Source organism: Tupaia chinensis, unplaced genomic scaffold (assembly GCF_000334495.1).
Source record: "Tupaia chinensis unplaced genomic scaffold, TupChi_1.0 Scaffold000045_1, whole genome shotgun sequence".
NCBI classification, from domain to species: Eukaryota; Metazoa; Chordata; class Mammalia; order Scandentia; family Tupaiidae; genus Tupaia; species Tupaia belangeri.
Window position 1 is genome coordinate 9,236,968 of NW_006159501.1, and position 10,259 is coordinate 9,247,226.

The 10,259-nt window shown below is 48.7% G+C and overlaps 1 long non-coding RNA gene across 3 annotated transcripts; it reads left to right on the top strand.

Annotated features, from left to right (window-relative positions):
- Positions 1-1,302: 1,302 nt before the first annotated feature.
- LOC102498678 (uncharacterized) lies at positions 1,303-6,625 on the top strand. 3 transcript variants are annotated; one of them, XR_003550149.1, is made up of 4 exons: positions 1,303-1,532; positions 1,731-2,126; positions 5,666-5,904; positions 6,378-6,625. It is a non-coding gene; the product is annotated as an uncharacterized LOC102498678 (long non-coding RNA). The 3 variants fall into 3 exon arrangements; XR_001370697.2 differs by having other exon boundaries at positions 1,303-2,126; XR_333347.1 differs by lacking the exon at positions 1,731-2,126.
- Positions 6,626-10,259: the final 3,634 nt, after the last annotated feature.

The window sequence follows — 10,259 nt, forward strand, 5'->3', positions numbered from 1 at the left end:
GGCAGGGCCTGCGGGCCTGGGTAGGAGGGAGCGTGCAGGGTGCGCTCGGCCACTCGCCGGCCAGATCTGGAGCCCACCCCTGACGCCGAGCCCTTCTGGGTTCCCCACCCAAACCTCTGCGGAGGCCGGTCCAGCGAGAGGACAGTATGCGGAGCTCGCCCCCTGCAGGAGGACGCCGGGCCCGGGCAGAGCCGGGACAGAGCCTGTGCCGCGCCAGGACTAGCCACTGACAGTCACAGTAGCAAGAAGTGGCTCACAGCGAGTGTCGTGTGCTTCACATGCACTCATTTAGTCCTCACCACCTTCGGGGGTAGATAGAGACGGGTTTAGTTCTATAAATTGCCTGAGGCGCCAGGTAAATGGCCGAATGGGGAGTCAAACCCATGGCCCTTTACTCGGAAGTCAGAGGGATTCAGAGTGCCTATGAGGTCCCTTAGTAAACCAGCCAGTTTCCCAAGCTCGGACAATTGGAGGAACTCGGGTGAGTTGTAAATAGCTTTAGAGTAGGAGGCAGGCCCGCTCTCGGGAGATCCGTGCGGAAATGTTTCCGTAGGAGGTGGAGGGAACCCGGGAGCTTCCAAGGAGATGGCGCTCTTCCCTGATGGCTTCCGAGGGAGAGGGACCGTGCAGCACCAGCCGGCCAGGCGCACAGTCTGTCAGTACAGACTCTCATTTACAGCCCCGAAGGACATTCTCAGTTAAGGATCCAGAAGCTCTGAAGACGCTGGTCAAGTGAAATCACACCCTATAACTCTACCAGGCATGTGGCATGGTTTCTGTAGCTGCCAGCCATAAAACCAAGAGAAACTTTACAAAAACCTATTGTGCATCTGGAAAGGAGGAAGTGTGAGAGACATTGGGAATTCAGTGTGTCAGACAGAGCAGGCTCCTGACACGGGGGACAGTGGACCAGTCACAGCCTTTTCGAAGCATCCCTGGAAGAGTTGGCGTGTGCGGTGGCAGTGTGGGTCAGACATTATGTACGGTCTTTGGTATTTTAGGAGCACTGCGTGTGCCCTTTAGCTTTCTGAAATAGCTTTCTGTTAGTGGACAGCTTTCATCCTTGCACTAGGCGGTAAGGTACAATTTTAATACGTATGGATAGATGTCTGCTCTGTCTTCCCTTTTCACACCTCTGTGTCTTCAAAGGTTTCCTCTATTTAACCTTTCTCCTGTTCGAGTCCTGTGTGTGTCGTACTAACACAGTACTCCAGGTACATTCCGTCCCTTCCTAGTTTTCCGGCTATGGTCTTTTTGTTCACTTTTTTTTTTTTTTAAGAGAGATTTTTGCTATAAGAAGTGGCTCACAGCGAGTGTCGTGTGCTTCACATGCACTCATTTAGTCCTCACCACCTTCGGGGGTAGATAGAGACGGGTTTAGTTCTATAAATTGCCTGAGGCGCCAGGTAAATGGCCGAATGGGGAGTCAAACCCATGGCCCTTTACTCGGAAGTCAGAGGGATTCAGAGTGCCTATGAGGTCCCTTAGTAAACCAGCCAGTTTCCCAAGCTCGGACAATTGGAGGAACTCGGGTGAGTTGTAAATAGCTTTAGAGTAGGAGGCAGGCCCGCTCTCGGGAGATCCGTGCGGAAATGTTTCCGTAGGAGGTGGAGGGAACCCGGGAGCTTCCAAGGAGATGGCGCTCTTCCCTGATGGCTTCCGAGGGAGAGGGACCGTGCAGCACCAGCCGGCCAGGCGCACAGTCTGTCAGTACAGACTCTCATTTACAGCCCCGAAGGACATTCTCAGTTAAGGATCCAGAAGCTCTGAAGACGCTGGTCAAGTGAAATCACACCCTATAACTCTACCAGGCATGTGGCATGGTTTCTGTAGCTGCCAGCCATAAAACCAAGAGAAACTTTACAAAAACCTATTGTGCATCTGGAAAGGAGGAAGTGTGAGAGACATTGGGAATTCAGTGTGTCAGACAGAGCAGGCTCCTGACACGGGGGACAGTGGACCAGTCACAGCCTTTTCGAAGCATCCCTGGAAGAGTTGGCGTGTGCGGTGGCAGTGTGGGTCAGACATTATGTACGGTCTTTGGTATTTTAGGAGCACTGCGTGTGCCCTTTAGCTTTCTGAAATAGCTTTCTGTTAGTGGACAGCTTTCATCCTTGCACTAGGCGGTAAGGTACAATTTTAATACGTATGGATAGATGTCTGCTCTGTCTTCCCTTTTCACACCTCTGTGTCTTCAAAGGTTTCCTCTATTTAACCTTTCTCCTGTTCGAGTCCTGTGTGTGTCGTACTAACACAGTACTCCAGGTACATTCCGTCCCTTCCTAGTTTTCCGGCTATGGTCTTTTTGTTCACTTTTTTTTTTTTTAAGAGAGATTTTTGCTATAAGGTGCGTGCATTCACTAGAGAAACAGAGATAGAAAGTGAGAAATCACCCCTCAGGGAGATGGGCATGCTGCAATTCTTTCTCTTCCATTCTCCTCTCAGAATTTTGGGCACACATGCACATGCACTCGGCGTGAGTTTAAGCCACTGGGTCCAGGACTTGAACCGTGGTAGACTATGTGGGAGTCCAATGACGTAACCATTATGCCATCTGCTGGTCCCCTTTTTGTTCATCTTTGATGTTGAAGAATATCAGGTCTGACTTTTTTTTATTTTTGGAGAGTTTTTTTTTGTTTGTTTTTTGTTTGTTTGTTTGTTTTTGCTATAAGGCATGTGTACTCACCAGAAAGACAGAGACAGAGAGGCAGAAAGCGAGAAATCACCCCCCAGGAGGGATGGTCACACTGCAATCCCTTCTCCTCCATTCTCTTCTTGGGATCTTGACCATGCACGTACATACGCCCGGCATGAGTCCAAGCCACAAGGTCTGGGACTCGAACTTAGGTCGGCTACATGGGAGTTCAGTGACATAGCCATTACACCAACTGCTGGTCCCTAGGTCTGACTTTTTTCAAGTCACTTTAGTGATAGAATTGACCAATGGACAAGCATGATTCTATACGTACTCTTGTTTCCCCCAGTTTATGTGAATATTTGTATTTTGCCACAAAATATAAACCTGCTTGATTCTAGAGTACTGCCCCCAACCCCACTGGGGATGCTTTATGACTTACCTTTCTAAAATCTGAAAAATTCTGAAGCCACACATTCCTGGCCCTGAGGGTTTCATATAAGAGACTGTAGGCCTGTAAGAAAAGACAGACAAGAAGGAAGGAGAGAAGTGGGGAGGGGGAGAAAAAGAGACAAAACGTGGGATTAAAGACATCATTTGGAGAGAAGACACTGTCAGCAGCCCACCGACTTGGCCCACGCCCACCTTCCAAGGAATGTTCTGCCTGCAGTAGCTCATAAGAACCCAAGAGTTTTCGCTCTCACATCGGGGTGTAAAACGCATCCTTCGCTCTGCAGTGCACGGGCCAGCTGACTAGTTGAACCGAAGATTTGCCTGGCTCATTTGCTGTTTACTTGTAAATGGTTACTCTTGAAAAGGACAAACCTGTAGCTTATAAGAAATACAGTAAGCAGTGTCATAAAACAGAAAACAAAACACCAAAGAGATGTGTATACATAAGCATAAACAAAAGTTTCTTTCCCACAGCTTAAAACACTTTTCCCCAAAATGGTGTTGTTTAAGAGATCCGTTTCCTTACATAGTCAGGAGAGGGTGAGTACGTTTACCGAAGTTATCTGACCATCGCACACCGAGACTTAGCACTCGGGGACTCTGTTACCCGTAAGAATGTGGTTTTGACTCCTGCGTGCTCAGTTAACTTCCTTGAACTTCTAATACAATGAGAGAAGCTTAGATTAGCCGAAGCCCCGGGCTCTTCCTGCTCTGGTGGTCATGAGCTCATCACCCACGGTCTGTGTTAGTTTAGACGTAAGAGTGAAAATGTTGACAATCTAATCATCGGTCCTCGACATATGAGAATGAGCATGTTTTAGGTGACATTTAGTGTTGGTTGGTTGATTGGTTTTTGCTATAGGACTCGTGCACTTACCAGAGAGAGAGAGAAATGAGAATGCGCCCACCAGCGGGGATGAGCATACCACAGTCCCCTCTCCATTCTCCTCTCAGGATTTTGGACACACACATGTGCGCCAGGTGTGTTTTCAAACCGCCATGTGCAGGGCTCGAACTGCATGTTCGACCACGTGGGATCCAGCTGCCTTAACCACTACACCACCTGGAAGGCCCCATAAGGCTAATTTTTGAAAAGGTGGTCATTTTTTGTTTTTTTTTTTGGAGAGATTTTCACTGTAGGGCACGTGCGCTCACCAGACAGACAGAGAGAGACATAGAGACAGAAAGCGAGAAATCACCCCCAGGGGGGATGGTCACACCGCAATCCCTTCTCCTCCATTCTCCTCTCGGGATCTTGGGCACGCACGCACACGCGCCCGGCGTGAGTTTGAAGCCACCGGGTCCGGGACACGAACCGCGGTCGACTACGTGGGAGTCCAGTGACATAGCCATTACGCTAACTGCTGGTTCCCGAAAAGGTGGTCATTAAGTTAAGATGGTAGGTTTAGATGACAAACAGATTTACTAACTTTATAGAAAGATACTGGAGATCTCTTCATTTTTTTTAACAAAGCAGTTTCTATAGGTGACACTCATTGCTGAGCTGCAATAGATGGTTCTAGATAAATGAGGTCCAACCAGTCATAGGCAGCAGCCAGTTGGTGCTACCTCCAGAAAGCTTACTGTTAAATTCTCAGAAATATTGCAGGTTGTTTCTCGTTTTTTTATTTTATTTTATTTTATTTTATTTATTTTTGGAGAGAGATTTTTTTGCTATAGGGTGCGTGTGCTTGCTGGAGAGACAGAGAGAAATAGAAAGCAAGAACTCACTCCCCAGGGGAGATGGCCAGGCTGCAATCCCTCCTCCTCCATTTTACTCTAGGATTTTGGGCATGCATGTACATACACCTGGCATGAGTTTTAAGCCACCAGATCTGGGACTCGAACTGCAGTTGACTACGTTGGAGACCAGTGACATAGCCATTGTGCCACCTGCTGGTCCCGGTGGGTTGTTTCTTGCATCTGGATGGTAGAAATACTGTATAATGATGGGCTACTGCAAAGATCTTCCCAACTCTGTGTCCTGATAACTGGACATTGCTAGTGTAGGAGTATTTACACCAAGGAAATTGGCAAATGCTAAATATCATGGCTTGATTTATTGTGTGGATCATCTAAACTTAATCAAGTAAGTGCTAGAGGAAATGTTAATAATGCAGATTAAATTGTAAACTGTTTATGTCTTCAGCCATTACCTTGTGAATAGTGAGTTTATTGGTTTTTGTTGTTTTAGGTTTTTGCCATAGGGTGCATGCACACGCTGGAAAGAGACAGAGAGAGGGAAAACGAGAACTCAACCCCCAAGTCGGTATGGTGACAACCCCTGGTCCTCCAGTCTCCTCTCAGGATTTTTGGCACATACGCACACATACCCGGCATGCTTTTCAAGACAACAGAGCAGGGACTCACTCCATGGTTGGCCAAGTGGGAGTTCAACACCTTAACTACCATACCACCTGCTGGCTTCTTCATGAATAGTGGAAATTTTTGCGGGAACACTTTCACTATGTGCAAACTACTGTGTGACTCAGCAAAGAGGTCACTCACACCATTGTCGCTGAAGGGAGTTCTAGCGTATGTCTTCAGTGTTTCACCTTGTCTTACTCATTAACATAGACATATCAGCTGCCATCGCTGTCGCTGTCGGAACCGCGCTCACGTGCCGAGGATAGGAGCAGCTTCTCAGACGTGAGCTGGGTGCGAATCGAGTCTACTCCTAGTCTGATTTTGTCAAATTGTGGTTGAGCGGCAGACACGACTCTGGCGTGGACACGAGTTTTCTGCAAACATCAGTGAAGGCGTTCTGTGAGAATCAATGAGCCCCATGGCCTTTGCAGCGGAGAGGAGTGTCACTTGTGAGTACTTCTGAATTGTGTGCCACACCCCCTTTAAATCAGTAAAAGTTCAGCGTTTTGCACAGGCGCACGTATAAGGTTTTTCCAGAGAGCAGGTTGTTAAACATTGACCTGCCCACATCTCAGCGTAATCGTGTCTCTCCTGCCAAGAGGCAGGGCGTGGGACCTTCTGACTGCAAGTCGTGCTTATGAATTAAACACGGACAGGGCGAAACCGCAGTAAATTAGACTGCCTGAGCAAAGGCACTTGTGCTAATAGGAATTATTTGTCTTAGGGTAATTAAGAAAACGCCATTTGTTATTTTCAAGCACTTAGAACAACACAAACAAATGCCTACAGAGGGTGTGGTTTATTTTCATGAACAGGAAAAAAAAGGTTTAATTAGCACTCTGTATGTAAATAGGTTTCGCTAAGGCGTCCACAGAGTGCTGGCAGGAATTCACTCTTGGATAACCCTTCCCCTTTGATTTAGGTCCATTCTTGGATTCTAGGGCCGCTCTCAGATGCCTCCCCTGATGTGTCCTCCCTGGGCTGGGAACGCCCCAGGGTAGCCACAGGTGTTTAACCCCTGCCGCAGTCTGCTCCAGCCTTGTCCCCAGCTTCCCGTCACCCCCTCAGCCGCGCTCTGGCCCGGGAGCCAACGCCACACACAGCCGGTTCTTGTGCTGCCCTTGAGCTGAGAATGGTTTTGACATTTTTCAATGGCTGAATAAAAATGAAAAGAAGAATAATGCTCCTTGACTTGTGAAAACTGTGTGGAAATCAAGTTTGGTCATAACGTTTTACCGTTCATCTACCTGTTACCCTGGGGCAGAGCGAGTGTTTGCAACAGACCCTGAGTGGCCCACGCACCTAAAATATTTTCAGTATTCTCTGGTCCTTTTTATTTTCATTTTTCCAGAACTTGGAGTATTTTTATTTGGACATTTTCAGTATTTATTAGTAAAATGAAAATAATACTTTGACAAACCCTCAAACAATCAATGGCAATATTCTTAAATCTCGAGTAGTTTAGAGTAACTCTCCGTGGCTGGTGACCACCTGCTACCCACGTGTTCTCCTTTCAGGTGAGAGTCTTGTAGATTGCTTTCCGATGATGGTGACCGCGTCTCCCTCAGTCCCTCTGGGTGGTCGGTGGGTCTGACATATCTTGTTCTTTCATCATCATGGTCTCTGGTCCTGTTTAGAAAAGTTGGCCAGTCCCAACCTGACCCACAAGCACCCCACTTCCCCACCCTTTTGCACTGAGTGGATGCTGTCTCCTTGCCTTGATCTGCCTCCTCAAGGACTTTTTTATTTTTAATGTAGGGGGATGGACACGCCACAGTCCCTTCTCCATAATTCTCTTCTCTGGATTTGGGGAACACATGCACATATGCCCGGTGTGATTTTCAAGCTGCCGAGTCCAGGATTCAAACCGCAGTCAGCCACGCGGGAGTCCAACACCTCAACTACCACCCTGCCTGCTGGCCCCAGATAAAAGGCTTTGTCTCATGCAGCTGGACGCCTCCCCTGTGTAGCATCGTGAGCCCTGACACCTGCCCCTGCCTAGGGCACGCTTCCCCTTTCCAGCTGGCAAACTTCTGGTCGCCTTTCAGGTCAAACTGAAGTCCCCTCCTCCATCTCTCCTGTTTACATTTTTTTTTTACTTTTTTGAGATTTTTTTTCCCATAGGGCCCTTGCACCCACTAGAGAGAAAGAGACAGAGACAGAGAGAGGGGAAGTGAGAAATCACCCCCTCCCTCCCTGTGACACGCCACCCTTAGCCAGATACATAATGAGGCGGGACGTGGGAGCTCTCTCACTGAGCTAAGTCCCAACCTCACCCTGGAAGTGAAATCTTCGGTTCCCCCAAAGCGCAAGGAGCTTGCGTTACAGAGACGCTCACGTGGCACCGTGACCGGGGCTTTGTTCCATCTCACCTACTCACTAGAGTAGGCTCCTGGGAGCAGGGGAGGCATTTTCTGTCTCTTTCTTTTAAAGAACGATTTGATTTTATTAATCATTCTTTTTTCATTTGCACTCACCAGAGAGAGGCAGAGGGAGAGGGAGGGAGGGGGCGTGAGAAAGCGAGCCCTAAGGTCCCCGAGGTTGGTTGGCCGCACTGTCAGAAGCAGTGCCTTCACCACCACGCCGCCATCTTTACTTCTCTCCCTCTAGCTCCAGCACAGGGCAGCGCACAGTAGGTGCTGTTCAAGTGCCAGCAGAGCCAAGTGGCATGGCAGCACAGGCAAGGAGGGCGGGCAGATTAATCCACGCGGGGAACAGCCATGGCTGAGCTATGCTAAGGCACGGCGGTCCCCGGCCCCAGTGATGCGTCTTCCCTGCCCACTCGATGTCTCTGGACTTGTGAGGAGGGAAGTCGAGGGCTGGCTGGTAGGGACCATGGCCACTGGGCTGGGTCTCCATCTGCAGCTGGTGAGGACGTGCACTGTGGCGTGTGGCCTCCACCCTTGCTGCTCAGTGTGGTCCCAGGCCAGCAGCGTCAGCACCACCGGGGAGCTGGGAGCCACTCAGGGCTTTGGAACGCCCGAATCCGAGTCTGCACAGCACCCTGGGAAGCTGGCTTGCACTTTACAATTTGAGAAGCGCTTCCGTAGTGTACGTGGAGGATACACCCCAAGTGAGGCTTGGCTTTCCGTCCTGCCTGAAGCCCTGTTCCAGAGAATGTCAACTAGACTGCTGATGGGACCCAACGAAACCCACAGGGGAAGGCTCTTTCCAAGACATTTAAGCAGCTTTCCTTCCTTCCCAAGCGCTGTTACAGTGTATTCTGTGTAGCTGCTACTGCGGTACATGCTCATTAATTCAACTAGCGTTCACTGAACACCTAGTGTATGCCAAGCACTTGCTCAAGCTGGGATGTAGCAGTGAACAAGCCAGAGAAGGACAGTGGTATCAGAAAACTTCAGTCTATCTTCCAGGGCCAGCAGGTGGTGTGGTGTTAGAGGCACTGGACTCCCACATGGCCAACTGCGATTTGAGTCCTGGACCTGGTGGCTTGCTTTCTCACTTTCCCTCTCTCTCTCTCTCTGGTGAGCTCATGTGCCCTATAGCAAATTAAAAATAATAGTAATAATTTTAAAGAGTAAGTAAATGTTTCTTTAAAAAAAGCATCTTCTAGGAAGAGAAGGCAGATAGTAAGTAAATACATAAAATACTTCCATGTAAGTCTTACTAAAGAAAATGAAACAAGGCCATGTCCTAAGGAATATGTGGAGTGGAGTGAGGAGTGACTACATTAGAGAGGGCAATCAGGAAAGGCTTCATGGAGGAAGTGGCACTTGAGCCGAGTCTAATGTAGAGAAAGAACCGCTGAGTGACTCTCAGAGTGGCGAGTACTACAAAGGCACAGCAAGTGAAAGTCCCTGAAGCAGGAATTCGGTAAACATAAGAGAAAGACCGTCTGGGCAGGTGGAGGGTTGTGTGCATGGGAGGGAGAGGCTGTGGGACGGCGCTCGGTAAGCGGGCTGGCCCAGGTCTGCAGGGCCTCGCAATCTTTGTGTGTTTTTCCTACAAGCAAAGAGCTGGCATGAGGTACTTTACACTTAGAAGTACAAAGGACTCCTCTGGCTGCTCCTGAAGAAACACCTGGACACGGCAGCTGTGAAGACATTTAAGCAGCTTTCCTTCCTTCCCAAGCGCTGTTACAGTGTATTCTGTGTAGCTGCTACTGCGGTACATGCTCATTAATTCAACTAGCGTTCACTGAACACCTAGTGTATGCCAAGCACTTGCTCAAGCTGGGATGTAGCAGTGAACAAGCCAGAGAAGGACAGTGGTATCAGAAAACTTCAGTCTATCTTCCAGGGCCAGCAGGTGGTGTGGTGTTAGAGGCACTGGACTCCCACATGGCCAACTGCGATTTGAGTCCTGGACCTGGTGGCTTGCTTTCTCACTTTCCCTCTCTCTCTCTCTCTGGTGAGCTCATGTGCCCTATAGCAAATTAAAAATAATAGTAATAATTTTAAAGAGTAAGTAAATGTTTCTTTAAAAAAAGCATCTTCTAGGAAGAGAAGGCAGATAGTAAGTAAATACATAAAATACTTCCATGTAAGTCTTACTAAAGAAAATGAAACAAGGCCATGTCCTAAGGAATATGTGGAGTGGAGTGAGGAGTGACTACATTAGAGAGGGCAATCAGGAAAGGCTTCATGGAGGAAGTGGCACTTGAGCCGAGTCTAATGTAGAGAAAGAACCGCTGAGTGACTCTCAGAGTGGCGAGTACTACAAAGGCACAGCAAGTGAAAGTCCCTGAAGCAGGAATTCGGTAAACATAAGAGAAAGACCGTCTGGGCAGGTGGAGGGTTGTGTGCATGGGAGGGAGAGGCTGTGGGACGGCGCTCGGTAAGCG